This window comes from Lactuca serriola, chromosome 7, assembly GCF_051521515.1.
Source record: "Lactuca serriola cultivar US96UC23 chromosome 7, Lser_US96UC23_V15, whole genome shotgun sequence".
Lineage (NCBI taxonomy): Eukaryota > Viridiplantae > Streptophyta > Magnoliopsida > Asterales > Asteraceae > Lactuca > Lactuca serriola.
Window position 1 is genome coordinate 98466931 of NC_136414.1, and position 20005 is coordinate 98486935.

Consider the following 20005-nt stretch of genomic DNA (forward strand, 5'->3'; position numbering starts at 1 on the left):
AACTATATTTTCTAATTGTTCAATAAGTGAAAGGCATTAGCTGTCCGCTCTCAGGTTGGGCAGTAAGGGTCGGACAATGACAATCACTCATTCTTAAAACCAACATACAGTGCCTTTTGTGTGTTCATTTTGTGTTTGAAGTAGTAGGATAAAACTAGTGCATTTTACACACATCAAATTTTTGGCATTGTTGCCTGGGAACGACTTATTTGATTGTTGGTTTATTTGCTTTAGGTTAATCGATCCTTTTTGTGGGGTAAAATCTGCAAAAAGTTATCTTTCAGCATAGTTTTTTGTTTCAGAACTGAACTCACAACGTGAGCTTTTAAGGCTCACGACGTGAATCCAACACTTTTTCTTTTTTCTTTGTTTTACCTTTTTTTTTCAGTTATATGTTTTTATTTTTGTTTTACTGCAGTAGTACATGACCAGTGGTTCCAACAAACCTTTAGTACCACCACTTGAAGATCCTGAGTCAGCCCATCACAAAAAGATGGATAAAAACGTGAAAGAAGACCAACCACCAAAGAGCTCACCATTGAAAGGCCATAAATCAGTATTTCGAAAGAGGAAAGGGAAGAAAGTGGGAGAGTCAAGTACATCTTTGAAGGAAAAAAGTAAAATTGAAGATGAAATACTTAGTCCACAAGAATCCGAATATGAGACCAAACCTAAATTCGAATTAGAGAAAAGCGAACTCGGAGACGAGCCAGAAAACGTAATGGAAAATATTGCGGATATGTCCATAGGAGCATACAAGAAGCGGATAAGAGACGATGCTGGTCCCGGTTTAGTACAAGCTACAATTCCCGTCACTGCAACATTCGAACTGAAATGACACATTCTAGCTGCACTTAAGGATGTACCATTTATGGAAAGGATCATGTGGATTTCTTACAAGCATTTAGATGAAGTCAATGATATTACGGACTATTTCTATATCCCAAATGTTCCAAGAGGGACCGTGTTGATAAGGATGCTTCCCGTTACTATTAAAGGAGTTGCAAGAGATTGGTTGAAAGCACTTCCACCCGGTGCAATTACTACTTGGGTATGGATACGTGAGCAATTCTTGGAACAATTCTGCCCACCATCAAAAATATCTAAACTCCAGAAGGCAATAGCTAACTTTGAGCAAAATCCGGGTGAATCACTTTATGAGGCATGGGAGCGTTATAAGGGGTTGCAAAGAAATTGTCATCAAAATGACGTTAACATACAACAAGAGGTATCTATCTTTTATGACGGGGTGAATGTCATGACAAGGAAACTTCTTGATTCTCAAGGACCACTTACTAAGAAAAAGCCAGGTGAAATGAAGGAGTTGATCGAAGAGATCTCAAAGCATTCTCGTGAATACCATAATCCAAGACATGATGAAGTGAAAGGAATTGGGGGAGGCGATTCTGAAGACATGGCTGTTGTACTAGCTATGGTTGACACCATGGATAGAAGAATGACAAAGATGGACCAGTCAATTCATGCTATTAGAGTTGGATGTGAAAGATGCAATGGTCCGTACATGACAAAAAAATGCCAATTGGATGAACATGGAAATAAAAAGACTCAAGTTGACTATTCTAGTGGGGGATAAATATGATGAAGATTGGAGAAAACCCAAGAAGGAGTGGTTGCCATATGAAGAGTACAAGAAGAAAAAAGAAGAAAAATATAGGCAGACAGGTCGAGGCTTCTACCAAAAGGAACACCCACCAGCCGAAAAGAAAGTTGACTTGGAGAATGTGTTATCTCATTTTATGGAGGCTTCTGAAAAGAGACATGATGAGACTAATGCAACACTAAAAGATAAAATTAAGATGAAGAAAGATCAACAAACTATAATGCTTGACCAACAAACTTTATTAAGAAATCATCAAGCATCGATCCATAATGTCGAAGCCCAACATGGTCAACTAACAACTTTGGTAAACAAAAAATTATCCTCACAATTGATGGGTTTTATGCATAAGAACAATCCTATGTGCTCATACAAACCCTAATGCTTGGATCTAGGTTTCTCTATTATACATGCTTTGAATCCAAGACTAATAAACTTAGATCTAACATATTATAAACTGAATTAGGGTTTATAGAATTACCTTTGATTGTTATATTGCAATAACAATCAATTCCTTGCTTGGATTGGCTTCGAAAGCTTAGTGCCTCAAGTGCTGCACCTCTAATGGAGTCACAAACACCACTAAGCAACTTGGATTAAGAGGAGAAGAAGAGAGGCTGCCCAAAAAAACGACTAGAAACCGTAGAGAACCAGTTGTCCATGTTTTCGGAGCCTAAGGGGTCCTTTATATACTTGTGTGGGCTGCTAGGGTTTCAATCAAAACCCTAACGGACAGCTTAAACTCTAAGCAGCCCATGGAACCTTCTGGATAAGGCCATGGACGAAAATATGATGGGCTTCCATCATAATTTCGTTCACCCCTTATTCCTTTAGCATTCCTTAGCCCAATAACTCAATTATCCAATAATTGCAGTCCAGTCCCCTAAATTTAATTAATCTCTTTTAGCCACAAAATTAATTCATAATTAATTATTGACTAATATTAATTAAACAATATGATTTCTCCTTTAATATATTATTCTCATAATATATTAATAAATCATATTTAAACCTTTCTCTCCTTAATTCATCCTACATATTGCTATGGTGAAGGCAACCCAAAAGGACCATGCTCATAATCGGGTCAAGTACATACCAAAATAGTTATGGACTTAGACACTAATCCAACAGTCTCCCACTTGGATAAGTCTAATAACTATTTTCCGTATGACTTCAGAACCTGATCAGCAATCGTAGCTTTCCAAAAGCCGCTGTCAACTCTGATCTTATCAGATAGCGTGTCCTCTAGATAAGGGATCATATATTCCTCCATTCTCAAGATATCGTATAGACATAAGACATGAATTTCAATCATTCTCTCTATACTATTTCCCGACTTCCAATTTATGACGACTGACAACAGACTACAATTGAACACATCAACTTAGTCTCGGCTTGGCTAAGCGCTTAGGCGTCATCACCAAATCATTGAGAGGCCCACAGATATCACTTTTATCCCACTTTGAGTAAAAGGAATGGATAAACTTCGACTCAAATGCTCGCTTGCATTTATTGATCGAATCACACACAACAATAAGTTTTATAACACCAAGTTCTGGTGCGTTTACTTATCATCAATGTGTAACCGACCAACAAATAACAACTCACACGTCTCGGTTTCAAGAATATACAATATTATCGTCTCACTAATCACTCATGATAAAACCATAAAGTAATCCAAGTGAGCGTGGGTTTAATCAAATACTCTAATCTTATCAAAGCACTCATGAACTCTGCAACAAACTTGTGCTACGTCTAAACCTTTCAGACAATCTACAGACTCTTCATGACAGTCTTCCTTCATACTTACTTCCAACGTATGATCGACTGTGGATGTTTGAATAACCTAGTTATTATGGAAGTCAAAACATGCAAATTGAAACATAACAATAATACTTAATCCTATATGGCCTCAAACTTGTGAGAGTAAATAAAACACTTCTATTTAACCACCATATTGATTACTCATTATTATCGTTTACTGTTTCAGAAAATCAACTTATTACTTAAATTGCAACAATAGTTGTCCCATGCATGATGCATGCACACTATGTTTCCTATGGTCCATGCTTTGTGAAATAGAACAATTGAAAACTTTTCCAATGATTCTCATTTCACAATTCCTCAATCTGCATTATTAGTGTAAGAACACAAGGTTCTTGCCACTACTAGAATATGCTAGATTCTAACATTTTACGCAACGATCCTTTCGTAAAGTCATAGCACGAAAGTAACCAAGACTTGGCTAATGAAATTACAAAGTACTTTCTTAGAAATTGTTACAAGAAAATTCTATATACGTGAAGTCTCACATTCAAAGTACATTCCTTTGAACATCCTTCTTGCATAAAAGTTTCTAATTTAGACATAGATTCTTAATATCCAACTCCCAATATTGAAACATTTCCACATTTGCCATATGACAACTCATTCTTAATAGAATCTTATCTATTCATAATAATGTCGATATGGTCCATCCAATACCATACTTCCAACTACTCACAAGAGATCAATCCTCAGCGAACTTTGGATCGTCCTTTGATAGTTGTTTAATTATTTTAGTCAAAACCAATTTTAGTCCTTTTCCCCCTTAATGCGCTAGACATTTGGAAAATTTTAGAATGGTAAAATACTATAGCATTTGCAATCGATCCTATACCCGAAGCGTATGGGACACGATGCATAATGTCTTACATAAAGATATGATATTTTACCAGTCTTTTGCCATAATATTTTATGTGTCATGTTCTCACAATTCGAACTATGAAGAGGGATGCCGTAATCATAATCGAATTTTAAGAACTCACAATGTATCCTTTGACTGAAACTATTAAAATTTCTTAATCTAAGCTTTAGATTTTGAAATGGAGTATAATATTCTCTCCCTTAATTATAGCAAAACAACTTTTCAACCCATGCATCTCTGCAAATGGAACCTTTGTTTTTCTATAATTAATATTTCTAACTTGCAATACTTGCCGTAATAATCATACAATCATAACACTTATGCTCCCACTATCATGATGATTATTATCATATAAGCATAACACTTATGCTCCCACTAGCCTTGACATGTATTCAGAAAACAAGTGAACTTCTAGAAGACAATGCCTATTGAATTTCTGAAATTCATATTTCTAATACCAGATGCTTCAATAAGCCTTTATCTAAGCTTCTTAAACTTATACACTTTTTCCTTAGATAGCTCATATGTGTGTTTAAACAATTTAGAATTTATGTTACTAAGTTCCAAATGTTCAAACTAATTGCCAAATCTCACAATTCGAACTATGGAAAGGGATGTCGTAACCATAATCGAATGTGAGAATACAATTTTCACAATTGCTATCTTCTTAAAACCTCTCTTAGTGAAAGTATTTCCTCACAGTCATTTTCATGAAGGAGGGAATCTTATGACACTTAGATTTTATGGTGTATGAGTTCCTATCCATGTGAATTTGTCAAAACCAAGGTTTGCGACAAATCCAAACTCATATGGACTGAACTTTCTTAATCTTGATTTCTTGCCCTATGGTAACACGAGTGCCCACCATGTCTTCCAAGTAGTTTAGTAACTTGTCCTTACACATCAATGTACATTCCATCGACTAAGGCTCTAGTATGCATTCAAATGAGAACTCATAGAACTCACATACGCAATTAACTCAATTGGAATGGCACAGAAACAAGATAATGTCAGTTCGACAGGTTGTAAGCCTCAAGTCGTGTGCTAGTGATGATCGATAAGGTTTGTTCTTGATTTGTTCTTGAAACTTTTCAAAAACCATTAAGACTCCCACTGACTCCTTGACATATAAGATTCTCTTGTCAAGAAACATTTCTTGACAAAGCAAATATTCAAGAGTTAGTGTAGTTCTTATCAAGACAAAACACTTCACATAATTGGTCCTAGTTGGTCTTTGTCTTATCCAAGACAACACACCTTACCAATTTCAAATGTGCAAGAATAAGAAAACTTTTGCAAGTTCCACATTTGATGAGTGTTATAAACCTACTTAAGACTTTTCACTGAATATCACAATCTTGACTCTAAGTCTTGATAATGAACGAAGTATGATAGACTTATTAATTTAACCATTTCTACAATTCTCGATTCCTCTTCTTAGAAATTCAAATGCACTAAGACTCACTTAAAGGATCAATTGAGATATGGTTCTTAATCATTAATACTTCATCATAAAACAAAATAAAAGGTACTCTCCCTTCTTCTTAGAATGGAGAAACTTTTATCTTTCTGCCTTCTTGATTCTTCTTATTCGTTCTGCTATTGATTGAAACTATTTCAGTTAACTCAGAATTATACTCAATCTTATAAGTATAACCATATTTACTAAACTTTAGTAAATCATGACGAATATTTTTGTCACTCTTGTGGTGGACTTGATCAACGCACAACCTACTGTACTTGATCTCCTAGTCCTTCAATTGACACTTTGTCAAAGAATTAGTCTAAGTTTCCCAAATGTGAAAGTTTTTCATTCATCATACAATACACATTGCATGATTCCAAGTTTCTGTCCAATTGAAACTTGGGCGATGAGAAACTTTCCCTATTTGGTAAACTTTTGACATTTCCACAAATAACATAATTAAGAATCAAATCCATTATTGCTAATAACAGAAACATTCAAACATCAATTTTTCATACATGCCATCGCAAGGATAAATAAATAAGATAAAATCAAAATTCATTTTATTGCGGAAATTATTTTTTTGTCCTTACAATGCAATTCAATTGAAAAACTATGTTATTACATATTTCTTAACAATCTATTCTAACTCCAAGTAGTGGCTCAAGAATCCATTCTTCAAGTAATGCGATCGAAATCCATTTCTTCATGACTAGATTCAGCTCACTTCTTTTCTCAAGCTTCCTCTCTTTTCTTCAATCCTACAAAACATCAAAATGTAATCTTATCACATCATGTATTAAGCATCTAGAATAGGAACTCAAAAGAGTTAGATAATGGATTTTACCTGAAGCAGAGCCATACGTCTTGACTCTCCCATCTCTTAGATCTCTCAGGTAGTTAGGGCAGCTTCGTCTCCAATGCCCCTTCTCTTGGCAATAAAAGCAAATGGACTCCTTTGGCACAGCACATCGGACAATCACAGACTTAGTTCTTTCTGGACTTCCAATGTTGCCAGTGTCCATTGAAGTTTGAGAGTTTGATTCACCAGACAAATTTGCTTGACCAGCACGCCAAATCATTGCTGATTCAGCAGCTATAAGCAAATAGGTGAGATCAATTAGGGTCACGTCGTGTTCCATTATATAGTACTCTCTAACGAACTCACTATATGATTCAGGAAGTGACTGAAGAACCCAGTCAACAACCAACTCACTTGAAATCTCGACACCCAACATGTTTAACCTATCAATGTGTGACTTCATCTCTAAGACGTGCGCACACACAGGTTTCCTATCTTTGTGTTTACTTGCCAAAAGGGCTTGAGTGAGCTTGAACTTTTCAAGCCTTTGAACTTGTGGGTCAGGGAGAATGATTTGAGGAGGTGGAGGAAGTGAAGCATGACTCTCATTTCCTTGATCGTATGTCGGAACGTCATCTTCATTTGGAAAGCTTGTTCCAAAGGATTTGGGAAGACCATTGTAAGATGTAGACATCTACAAAACGGGAGAAAATTCAAGTTAAGTTGATTAGAACTCTTGATGCAACACCCAAATGAAACATCAAGCTAGGATCCAACACAATATTCTACAACCTAGAAGAGGGATGCCGTAATCTAGTTGTAGAATATTTGAAGGTAGGTAAATGACGATTTACCAATTTCCACCATGAAAAACGAAAAGGAAGATTAAGTTTTAAATGAATTGAAACTCCTAGATCTTTTGAGATCCATTGAACTTTTCAATGGCATGTTTAATCTCGATTATGCCCTACTATTTGTGACTGGGATGCCGAGGATCACAAACAAGGTGTGAATAACCATACGAATCACATGGTGCACCCAATGCTACAATCACCTAATCAACGTGCCGGTTAGCCACACACGCTCCATTGATCTATGACAAACATTGAGTCACCCTTCACTACCAATGTCATCCCCAAATTAGTGTGCCGGTTAACCATACACGCTCCACTAACGTTTGACAGGGGTACGAAGTGTAATTCTATGGATTAGCATACAATTTCACATTTTTCCTAAAGTAACTATGATTTGGGAATTTGAAAAGCATTTAGTTACTTAGTACTTCATTATAATTATAATGAAAAGTTTATGTCCTATCCTACCCGTTCGGCTAACGACCCTCCACTAGTCAAGAGTGCGGTGGGTAAGAGTGGATACCCATTCAATCGCCATTTTATAAGAAATTTCCTTAAACACCCCTTATAGACTATCTTCGTGAATGAGGCCTACTAACGTTAAGACTGACTGTTTACTCATACATATATAATATTAGACTTTTAATGTTATATATAGTATAGGGTGTATTTTACACTTTTAAAATACTAGGTGGTTTAATTTAGTAAAGTTATACTTTTAATTTAATTAAATGTAAACCAAACCTTTATGGGTTTATTAAATCACATTTAATTATACACTTTAATTAGTTAATAAAACCATAAGGGTGTTATTTGAACTTTTCAAAATTACTAGGGTTTTAGAATTTAACATTTCAAAATTAAACTTTTAATCAACTTTTAAATCCCAAAACTTGAAGGCAAGTTTTGAGACTTTTCAAAACATAAGGGATCAAATAACAAATAACATAAATTAAACAATTAATTTCATAATTATCTATATTTGACCTAATCTTATTTTAGTCATTAGATAATTACCAAATAACTTTAAATAATCCATATTTATCACATAAACAACCAATATTTAAAAGATTTGAAATTATCTATTGTTTTGGCAAGGATAAACACTTAATATAGATAAAATTCGGATTTTAACTTCATAAAACAAATTAAGCATCAAATCCAAGTCAAAACAGCAGCCAAAACCCGAAAAACCCTAATTCTGACGAACTGACTCGCCGAGTCAGGCCTGGACTCGCCGAGTAGGGGCCAACTCGCCGAGTCCAGGTACTGACTCGCCGAGTTGAGTCGGGCAGGGACCAAAAAATCATTTTCTCAGCATAAGAACAATCCTATGTGCTCATACAAACCCTAATGCTTGGATCTAGGTTTCTCTATTGTACATGCTTTGAATCCAAGACTAATAAACTTAGATCTAACATATTATAAACTGAATTAGGGTTTATATAATTACCTTTGATTGTTATATTGCAATAACAATCCATTCCTTGCTTGGATTGGCTTCGAAAGCTTAGTGCCTCAAGTGCTGCACCTCTAATGGAGTCACAAACACCACTAAGCAACTTGGATGAAGAGGAGAAGAAGAGAGGCTTCCCAAAAAAACGACTAGAAACCCTAGAGAATCAGTTGTCCACGTTTTTAGAGCATAAGGGGTCCTTTATATACTTGTGTGGGCTGCTAGGGTTTCAATCAAAACCCTAACGGACAGCTTAAACTCTAAGCAGCCCATGGAACCTTCTGGATAAGGCCATGGACGAAAATATGATGGGCTTCCATCATAATTTCGTTCACCCCTTATTCCTTTAGCATTCCTTAGCCCAATAACTCAATTATCCAATAATTGCAGTCCAGTCCCCTAAATTTAATTAATCTCTTTTAGCCACAAAATTAATTCATAATTAATTATTGACTAATATTAATTAAACAATATGATTTCTCCTTTAATATATTATTCTCATAATATATTAATAAATCATATTTACACCTTTCTCTCCTTAATTCATCCTACATATTGCTATGGTGAAGGCAACCCAAAAGGACCATGCTCATAATCGGGTCAAGTACATACCAAAATAGTTATGGACCTAGACACTAATCCAACAACAATATCTCGACAAAAAGACTCAGTCTCATGTTATGATGATCGAAAATTAAGAAAAGGCTATTTCTGTGTTCTTAGAAGCACTAGAAGAGGAGCCACAACCGTCCAAATCATAGCCGAAAAAGTCGAAAATTGAAGAGAAGAATTTTGCTGAAACACTAAACTAACGACATGAGCATCCAAAGCTCATGGCGTGGGCTGATTCTAAATAGAAAATTTCAGAAAATTTTCTGGCTTACCATCCTCCTTTACCATTTCTGTCCCGAGCTAATATTCATCCACTGGAACAAGAGCATTTGGAATATATAAAGCAAGTAAAGGGTATTTCAATAAATACTCCTTTTATTGAGTCGTTATCTAAAATTCTCGAATATGTGAAATTCTTACAAGATTTAATAGATACTCATCAACAATTAATAAATAATTCCAAGGTTATTCTTAGTGAGCAAAGTTCTAAAGTTTTATAGGGAGTGTTACCAAAGAAGATGGGAGATGCTAGAAGCCTCACTCTCCCATGTGAATTTGCGAATAATCTGAAGACTTATGCTTTAGCTGATTTTAGGGCTAGCATAAATTTGATGCTTTTCTCATTTTATCAAAAGCTCAAAATTCCAAAATTGAAGGCTACAAGAATGACCATTCACATGGCCAACCGGTCAATGATACATCTTAGGGGGCATTGTGGAAGACATCTTGGTAAAAATTGGGAAATTCATTTTTCCAATTGATTTTGTGGTTATGGACATGAAAGAAAATAATGATGTTCCAATTATTTTTGGTCGGCCTTTACTAAATACTGCTCGAGCCTTGGTTTATATTCAAGACTCCAAGCTCACTTTGAGAGTTAGAGATGAAGAAGCAACTTTTGGAATAGAAGATGGTTTCCAACAGAATGATGTTCAAGGTGAAGTTTTCAATATTGATGAAGAAGATGAATTTGAAGAGTTGGAGAAGCTAATAGAAGAAGAACTTAAGACAATTCAACAAGTTAAACATACAAAATGAAGAGCATTCGTTCCACTTGTGTTTGAAGTTATTGCTTATACATGGTTCAGCTATGGATGAAAACATGGTTCCTATAGAGCTAAAGGATGAGGAAAAAGTAGAGAATAAATTTCATCAGAATAAGGGGATTAAACGCAAGCTCGAAGTAAATGGGGTAAAAGTTAAAAAAGAAACCTCAAAAAAGTGTATATTAGATGAGTCCAAGCGTACAAAAGAAGATAGGAGGAGCAAAAGACTCAAATGGTGATGGACACTTCGAACAATTCAACGTGAGGCGGCAAGGAGTCCGGATCATGACTCCAACAAAAAGATGCGCTTCATGGGAGACAACCCGAGCTCGGTTTGAATTTTCTTTTCGTTTATGCCTTTAGTTTGATATTTGATTTTTTTTTGTTTTTAGGATAATTGATCATCTAATCATCTAATAAAATTATGAATGGTAAAAATCAAGGGCGGGGTACTTTAAATTTAAATGGTAAAATAAATAAGAGTTTTTAATATAGAATGGAATTATAAATGAGGTTTATTTTGAGCTTAGACAGCATTCATGACGTGAGCACGTATCGTTCACGATGTGAGTACATAATGAAATACGGGTAGCCTATATTTGTGTTCTTACTATTTTAGCCCAACTACTTTTCAATTGAAATGGCCCAAATGGTAAGCCCATATCGACTCTATGGACTTACGATGTGAGTCTTAAAGGCTCCCGACATGAACTTTGAAGGGCCCACTGATTAAAAGAATCAGAAACCCTTTTAAGAATCACTTTACCTATACTCAGGAAGTGAAGCTGATTCTAGGTCCCCCCCCCCATCTGATTTCGGCCATAGTCCTCTATAAACAACCGTTGTGCTTACGTAATCTTCCACTTAAGGTAAACAACTCTTAGTTTTATTGTTTTATTTTGACCAATTTATTTAAATTAGGAGTTACGGCTTGTGGTTTGCTTGAATGTCAAAATTATCACCCAAAATATACGATTCCTTTGCTATATGTTGCTTAAATGTGCTTAGAAATGACTTAAGAGTAAACCCCAACAAGATTAAGACCCGATTTCATGACCGATTTGATTTTATGTGAAATATGAACTCACGACGTGAGATTGAAAGACTCATGACATGAGCCCTGGGTATCAGCCAAATTGTTCCTATTAAATTTCCTAACATATGGAATATTTTGTTTGGCTTTCTTATTTATTCATTTTTGCAAAAAAAAATGGCACCAAGGCGAGTGGTTCATTGTCACACCCCAAAACCAAGAACGGCGGAAACGTTCTGGGGCGGAGGACGTTATGTAATGTATCACAACAATGTAAAGTAGTAAACAAGCAACAACATCGTCCATTGCATTAATAGTATAATTTTAATTACAACTGTGTTCTTTCATAGTAATAAACAACATAATGAATAATCTAATAAAAGACGATTCTTGACTGCTCCGTCTTCACAAAACCTAGTCGTCGTACCTGTCCATTTGTAAGTTGAGAATACAAGTTATTTTGAAAGCGAGTATCAGCAATAAAGCTGGTGAATTCATAAGTACTTATGTGTCTTTGATTTGTAAAACTGTAAAGTAAAGAGTTGTAATTGTTTTGAGAAAAGTTTGTATAAGTATGAGAATGTTTGTAAGTAATTGTAAACGTTTGAAAACCCTAGAAAATCCTATATTTCCTACTATTATAAAATAGAAGTCTTCTACCAAGACTCGACTGTTTTGAAGGTTTGAACCTCTACATAAGTGAAGGTTTGTCTCTGGTACAACTATTATTATTCATATCTAATCTACCTCATCGATTATGTGAATGTGAGACAAAGTAAAGATAATAAGGAAAATAATATAATCATTTAAGTATTATCCTTTGGTACTAGGCTAATCACGGCGGAGGAACTTGCAGAATAGTATTAACCGTAGACATCCGTCAATGTGCATTTTCCCTCTGTAGCTAACAACTGGGTGTAGAATGGTTAGTTCCATCTTTATATAATAGTATCTACTCATATAATATGTATCTCATCATATAGTATGTAATCGTATATCTTGCTATAGTATGTATTTAATAGTATCTATGTAATTGTAACTCTGTAATAGTATGTCTTGTAATTGTATGTATTAGTGTCTCTTCATATAGTATGTAATGTTCGTATTTCTGTAATTGTATCTCTTCCTATAGTGTGTAATGTATTAGTATAGACTCATGAATGAACTGACTCTTGTGTGATTCCTTATAGTTGGAATAGTAAGTAGTATCTCCTAACTATACCTATAATAGTTACTAGTAATGTACGCGTATAATCGAAGGTATACCTTTGCTACCCAAAGGTACTGAACTAACTGATGGAACTTTTATGTCCATATATGTATACATGATATATAACTAACATTTAGACAACGTTCGGACGAATAACCGATACCCTAAGGCAACATCCCAACGATGAAAAGGAATTAAGGCGAGCTAGCCGTCCTAAGTCCTTTAAACATTACTTATATAACTATACATATATAGGCATGCATTTGACAATGTAAAAGTATAAAAGGAGTTTTGTAAAACCTTTGAAAAGTTTAATGACTACCAAATGATGTCTTGATGTTAGTTTATAAAACGATTTCAAAGTAGTTTGTTTGATAAGACATTTTTAAGTATAAGGAAAACCTTTGTTTGAAACACATTTGTGACAGAGTTTGAATGGAAACATACGGTATGTAATACAGTTTGATAAAGAGTTTTAACATGTTAAAACGGTTGAGAAATTCATTTCAAGTAATAAGTTTGGTAAATCAGCTAAATGTGTAGTAAATCCATTTGTATGCTAGTTATTAATCACATGTGATTGATATAATAACTAGCCTGATTCAACTTGTATTAACCCCCCCTCCATAAAAGCATTTATAAACATTTAAAAATATTTAAAAGGTTAATTAAGGGTTATGAACTCACCTGCAGTGAGTGGATCGTATGGAAGTGTCGGACAAGTGCTTGGTGTCAAGTGAAGACTTAAACACGCACAATGGTCCTAATAACATATAAAGACTTATCTATATATACAATTAGTGATTATAACCCTAATTATACAAGTATAAACATTCTAAGGCGTGGGAAACACTTTAGTCAAAGTGTTAGGAAGCCATTGGATTACAACAAAGGAGTATAAGGCTTTGTATTTGAGTTTACGGTCCATGGAACATACTTAATGGAGTTTACGGCCCAGGGGAGTTTACTCCTGGCCGTAAACTCTCTAATGTGTCTCCATTTGAGGCTTAAAGCTATGTTGTCTTAAGTGGTTAAGTGTTCCAAGGCTTAAACAAGAGGCTAGGTGAGTTTAAGGTCCATAAATGACCTCAACTTGAGTTTATGGCTTGGGGACCACTTCCCCATGAGTTTACGGCCGTAAACTCATGGTATGAAGTACCATTTTGTTGCTTGAAGTCCCTAGTTCAATGGGGTATGGTTCTAGACTAAGTTCCAAGGATTGGTAAGAGACTAGGGTTCAATTTTCCACACTTATAGGGGTTTACGGCCAAAGAACATGTCTTGGCCGTAAACTCCTCGGATCTTGTGTTTCTTTGTGATTTCTAAGATATAAACATGTTAAAACTAGTGTACAACAAGTTAGAACAAGAGTACTTACTGGAAAACCCAAAATCAGAAAGGTCAAGAAAGGAAAGGAAAACCATGAGTTAAAGAGGGTCGACCCATCGAGTCCAGGGAGGAACTCGGCGAGTCGGAGTGGGATCCAGGTGTAATGTAAGTGACCGACTCGGCGCGTCGGCAAGTGGACTCCGTGAGTCTAGTCTGGGTTGGGAAACCCTAATTCCGGGACTTGGTACTGTATTTAAGCATCTTATTCTCTTCGCTAGGGCTCATTTGCGGCCCCTATAGTCCGGAACCCCAAACCCTAGCCACCATTACCGTTTTTAGAGCAAGATCTACCCTTGATGAAGTAAATTAAAGCTTCAAAGAGAAGAGATTCATAGTGGTGCAAGAGGAGGCCTTAGATCTAGAGTTGGTGGACTTTGTAGAGCATTTGGAGGTAATGAATCGTTATCCTTGGATTTCACCTTTCTAGATCCATCTTTCATGGAGTTTTAGGGTTTCTTTGAGAGTATGTGATGAGAAATTGGTGCACAAGTTAGATCTGGAGTTGAAACCCCAGATCTGAGCTCTATTTGGACCAAAGATGCAGAAAGCCCTATTAGTTACTATGCAAATGCTATTCCCCATGAGTTAAGTTCCTTTCTAGCTTCGTTTTTGGTATTATGAGACAAGAAGCACGTAAAGGAAGCAACGTTATGTTGCTAATGGACTCTAGGAACCCAGATCTATTGCTTGGAGCAAAGGAGTAGCTCTGTGACTCGAGATTATGAGAATGCACGTAAGGACTCGGCGAGTCTGGGAGAGGACTCGGCGAGTCGGGCTAGATACCAGACTTAAATCACGTAGTAACTAGGTGAGTCACATGGGTGGACTCGGCGAGTTGGATGAAGATCGGCAGGAACTCGACGAGTTGGAAGAACAACTCGGTGAGTCTATTGAAGATTGCCATGGATTTGACGAGTTTGTTCTCGGACTCGGCGAGTCAAGTCACGAAACCCCGAACCCTTCGAGATAAGACTCGGATCAGTGAGTTGAGTGGGGACTCAGTGAGTTGGACAGCACAGGACTTGGAAATCGGTAGACTCGGCGAGTCAAGGGCTGACTCGGCGAGTCGAGTCATGAATGAAAGGATACTAAGCGTATGAACTCGGCGAGTCAGTAGGCAGACTCGGCGAGTAGGGTTGACCTGGAAGGTTGACTTTGACCAGGACTTTGACGTTGTCAAGAGTTGACTTAGTTGACTTTTTGAGGACTGTCAGACTAAGTGTTATATTGTTATTGGCAGCTCGGAGAGCTAGAGGAGCAGCGCCTCAGAGGGTTGTCGGTTAGCAGGTAGAGGGTTATCAGCAGAGCTCAACAGTTTAGGTGAGTTTCCTTCCAGTAGGAGCAGGTCTAAAGCCAGAATATCGGCCCGTTTAGCTAGCAGTAGTTTCTGGACTTCGGTCCGATGCAGTAGTTAGTATGTTTGATGCTTTGGTGGCTCAGACAGGATTCATGTGTTATGTGTTCCGGGCTACGGCCCGATGCAGTATGCAGTTTATGTGTTCATGCTAGTTGATATGTTTATGCTATTCTATGTTATGCCCAGTCGGTTTTTGGACTTTGGTTTGATGCAGGGGACAAGGTCCCAGTTAGTTCCGGATTTCGGTTCGATGGAGTTAGTTCCAGACTTCGGTCCGATGCAGGAGACAAGGTCCCAGTCAGTTCCGGACTTCGGTCCGATGTAGTTTCCGGACATCGGTCTTATGCACAAGGCATGGCCCTGGTTAGTTCCGGACTTCGGTCCGATGTAGTTTCCGAACTTCGGTCTGATGCAGAGTTCAAGGCCCTGGTTAGTTCCAGACTTCAGTCCGATGCAGTTTTTGGACTTCGGTCCGATGCAGTGGGCAAGGGCCAGTATGTGTTTATATGTTATTGTATGGTATGTGGTAGTTTGGGGGAGCTCACTAAGCTTCGTGCTTACGGTTTCAGTTTTTGGTTTCAGGTACTCAGTTTTCAGAGGAGGAGCTCGGAGAGGTTGTAATGCACACACCATAGTCAGTTAGCCTGGGAATGTTTTACTCTAATAATAAGATTCTGTTTTGAATTAATACTCAGAAATTTTGTTATCACTTATGATACAGTTTTTATAAATATGGTTTTAGTAATGTTTTAAAAGAAATTTTTGGTTCGTATTTTAGGATGTTACAAGTTGGTATCAGAGCCTTGGTTTGAGGGATTCGGGCGCACTCCCGAGTGTGTTTGAACTCAAACTAAGGAACTTGTATAAAGTTTTCAAAACAAAAGAGTTTTAGAAAATCAAAAAGGAAACTTGAAAAGAAAAGAGTTTTAGAAAGGCACAAAGAATTTTTAGAAAGAAAAGAACTTCGAAAAGAGAAAAAGGGTGTGGTGCATGCAATTAGTTGAGCTCAAGTAAGTACTCCCAAATTACCCATAAAAGTTTATGATTATCTGTTTCAGTTTCAGTTATAGTTCCAGTTTCAGTTTCAGTCTCAGTAGAACAACATTCTAGTATAGGACTAAGGATCTACGAGGATGCCTTATGTGCCTGCTTATGTGTTTCAGCCTTATGAGAAGTGCATTCTAGTATTGAGTAGACAGCAGTAGGATAGCCTGTTAGGTTATGCCTAATAGCATGAGTTCAGGATTGTACACTAGTGCAGATTCTGGGTTATGAGAATAGATTTGCCTGAGTTAGTTTCCTTCTTGTCTGAATGCTGCTTGCTTTGTGCTTTGTGGAACTCTGAGTGTTGGCAGTTAGCCATTAGGTGAATACATCACGTCACATGTGATCAGGGTTGAATAATCTCAGAGTGATGGATTTGGCCCTACGGCGCAGCTCTCGTCTGAGTCTAACCATTGTAGGGATGAGTCCCTTACTCGAAGGATTATCCGAGGCTTGTTACATGTGATGGTATTCAGGTAATGGCTAATTGGCATTACGAGGAGACCTTCAGCAACTGAGGATTGTTTGGGTGGAGTCAAAGGTTCCCTAGGGAAACCCTAGGATGAGAGTAGCAAAGATTAGCAGTAGAGAAAAGGGACTTGGTGGAGTTGAGGTAACTCTTAAGGAAAGCACGGATAGATGTGGAAGGTAGTATGGGCATGTACTACTGAAAGCAGAGGATCGGTACTCGATTCAAGAGGCGCCGAGACAAAACCAGGGAATTAGTAGAGGGTGTGAAAGGTCCCACAGCAGCGGTGTGTATTGATCGGTAATGTGTTATGTTTTCAGCATGGTGACGTTGCGCAAGATACCAGTTAGCAGTTTAGGTACCAGGGAGGAATCTGGCTCAGGTTCTAGAGTCGGGCAGCTTGATGATCAGATGAGGGATTTCATTTCCGCAGAGATTGTGCGCAACATTATTGATTAGACACTAGTGATTTTTGGTTCGGTTACAGATGCCATCGTGTAGCTCATCGACAGTAATCTTCAGGCCTTTAGGGCTGGGATAGTTTCAGGACAGTTTGGGGGTCGTCTAGAGCCCGATTCTTATGGATCCCAGGGATCCATCAGGGAGGGGAATCCCATTTTTAGCACTCGCCATCAGGGGTCAAGAGTGGGAAGTACACCTTACCCCCAAGAGAGTTCCCTGCATGATTGGATTGCTGCGGAGGTTTCACGAGCCCTCCGCGAGGAGTTACCAGACACCATCGGATGTGTCACTGATAGAGTGATCGACGGGATAGAAAGGCGGACTTTAGCTATCCGGGCAGTGGGTGAAATGGTCAGGATGACCCGGGAGCAGGAGATGGGTTCTGATAGTCAGTTGAGAAAGAGGAAGCGAGTTTCCGGTCTGGCTCAACAAGTTGGACAGACAGACGCTACCATGGATAGTGCCAAGAACCCGAGTAGTCGGGATGGTTGCTCAAGGAAGGAAGGGGCACGGGGTGATGTGCGCAGTAGGTCCAAGTGTGGCAGATGCGCGTGGAAGGGTCACAAACGTCAAGAATGCACGGTAGAAGTAGAGTTATGCCATCGTTGTCAACAGCCTGGCCATGTTAGGGAGAACTGTCCCGTTCAGCGGTTGGGATAGCCTTGGTGTCATAATAGGCTTCGAAAAACAAGGGGATTCGAGGGTTCTTCAGAGCAGGTTACGGGTATGTATATATATCTATTTTTCTCTCTATCAGCTTATGTTATGGTGTTATTGCTAGGGTACTGCATCTATGTTAGTAGGTGCATATAGTGGAGTACTATATTATCTGCTTGTGAATGAGTTATATGCCATTTGCATACCTTGGATGTTAGGATGATAGCTGGAGGTCGTCCTTTCTAGGGCAGGTTACTTCGGATACACTAACTGTAGCATGTATGTGTAAGATTCAGTAGTGCTTCACTACTTGCGGAAGGTGTTAGTTGGGTAATGATAATTATATTCTCAGTAGTGACAATCCAGAGCTTCTAGTGGAGTAGCTAGCGGTCGGTAGGAAATGGGTTAGAGATGTTCACCCTAAGCGCAGGCTCTCGGGATGCAGTCAATAAAATAAGTGCAGTTAAGGACTGAAGGGTGCTCGGTTAGTTAGCAAGAATGGTTCGGATCTAGTAAAAGTTAGTTGGAGCGCCAACAGAGGTAAGAGTTGGCGGACAGCAGATCGCCCTTTTAATGAAAGGAAGATTGGGGAATCCTTTCGACCAGTGAGCAGTAAGGAGTTAGCCGGATCCAAGTGGGGGGAACCCTCCGAGTACACACGGATAAGAGCACGCAGACCCAGAATGAGTATGCGGCCTCTGAGAAGAAAAGATAGTGGCACAATGATGGATGGAATAAGGAGTTCAGGATTGGGAGTTTGAGGAAGTTCCCAACAGTTAGTTCATGTAATCGAGATGGTTAGTAGCTGGTTGAGAATCCATGATTAGAGGACCGCCTGTAGGACTCTAGTGAGTCGAAATGAGGATCTTGAGAACGGTTAGCAAGAGATGTTTCCATGTTAGTAGCTAGTAGCAGAGACAACATGCAGGGCATGGTAGAGTGGCAGGAAAGCCGCAACATTTTTTCCAGCAGTAGCCAGTTAGTAGTAGAATGTTGTAAGTCTGCAGGGGTAGTCGTAGCAGTCAGATAGTAGTGGAGTGTTGCAAGTCTGAGGGGGTAGTCGTAGCATTCACTAGCAGTCAGATAGAAGTAGAGTGTTGTAAGTCTGCGGGGGTAGCTGTAGCACTCACTAGCAGTCAGATAGTAGTAGAGTGTTGTAAGCCTGCGAGGGTAGCCGTAGCATTCACTAGAAGTCAGATAGTAGTAGTGTTGTAAGTCTGTGGGGGTAGCCTTAGCATTCACTAGCAGCCAGATAGTATTAGGGAGTTGTAAGTCTGCGAATGTAGCCATAGAATTCGTCAGGTTAGTAGTCAGCATGAGCACGTTGTTTGGACGCGGGGGAAGCAGTAGTACCCACCAGTTCGGGTGCAACAGTGAGGAAATGGGAATCCACGGGTTGGAGTTTGGATTTCCCAAATGGTTCAGTTATGGTTAAACCGACGATTCGACAGTTGGATCGTCACCACAGTTATGAGATCAGGGAAGCAGTGGACCGCTTGGGTTCATGTATGTTAAGGGTTACCGTTAGTCTGGGAGCCATCATTTTTAGTCATGGATATGATCATGTCAGGATGTGACGTTTGGACCTGATCGGTGGATCGGGAGGTTGTTAGAGCCATAGTGACAGGATAACTAGTGGAAACTAGTTCCAGAGAAAGATTTCGTTTAGAAGCCGTGGGAGCAACTAAGTGAGGAGTCCTTGGACTCCACAGTTGAGTTGGAACTCGGTGTTGCAGATAACCGAAGAATGATTGGAGACCCGGAAGGTCATGAAATATTTTTGGGAAGCAGCCATATAGGCAGTTTGGTGCTTCAGCCAGTTCAGTGTTTCAGGCAGTTCAGTGT

General features: G+C 38.3%; 1 non-coding gene across 1 annotated transcript; it reads right to left on the reverse strand.

The window, feature by feature from the left end:
* Positions 1 to 1105: 1105 nt before the first annotated feature.
* On the reverse strand, positions 1106 to 1212 carry LOC145065150 (small nucleolar RNA R71). The gene has a single exon (XR_013688299.1). It is a non-coding gene; the product is annotated as a small nucleolar RNA R71 (small nucleolar RNA).
* Positions 1213 to 20005: the final 18793 nt, after the last annotated feature.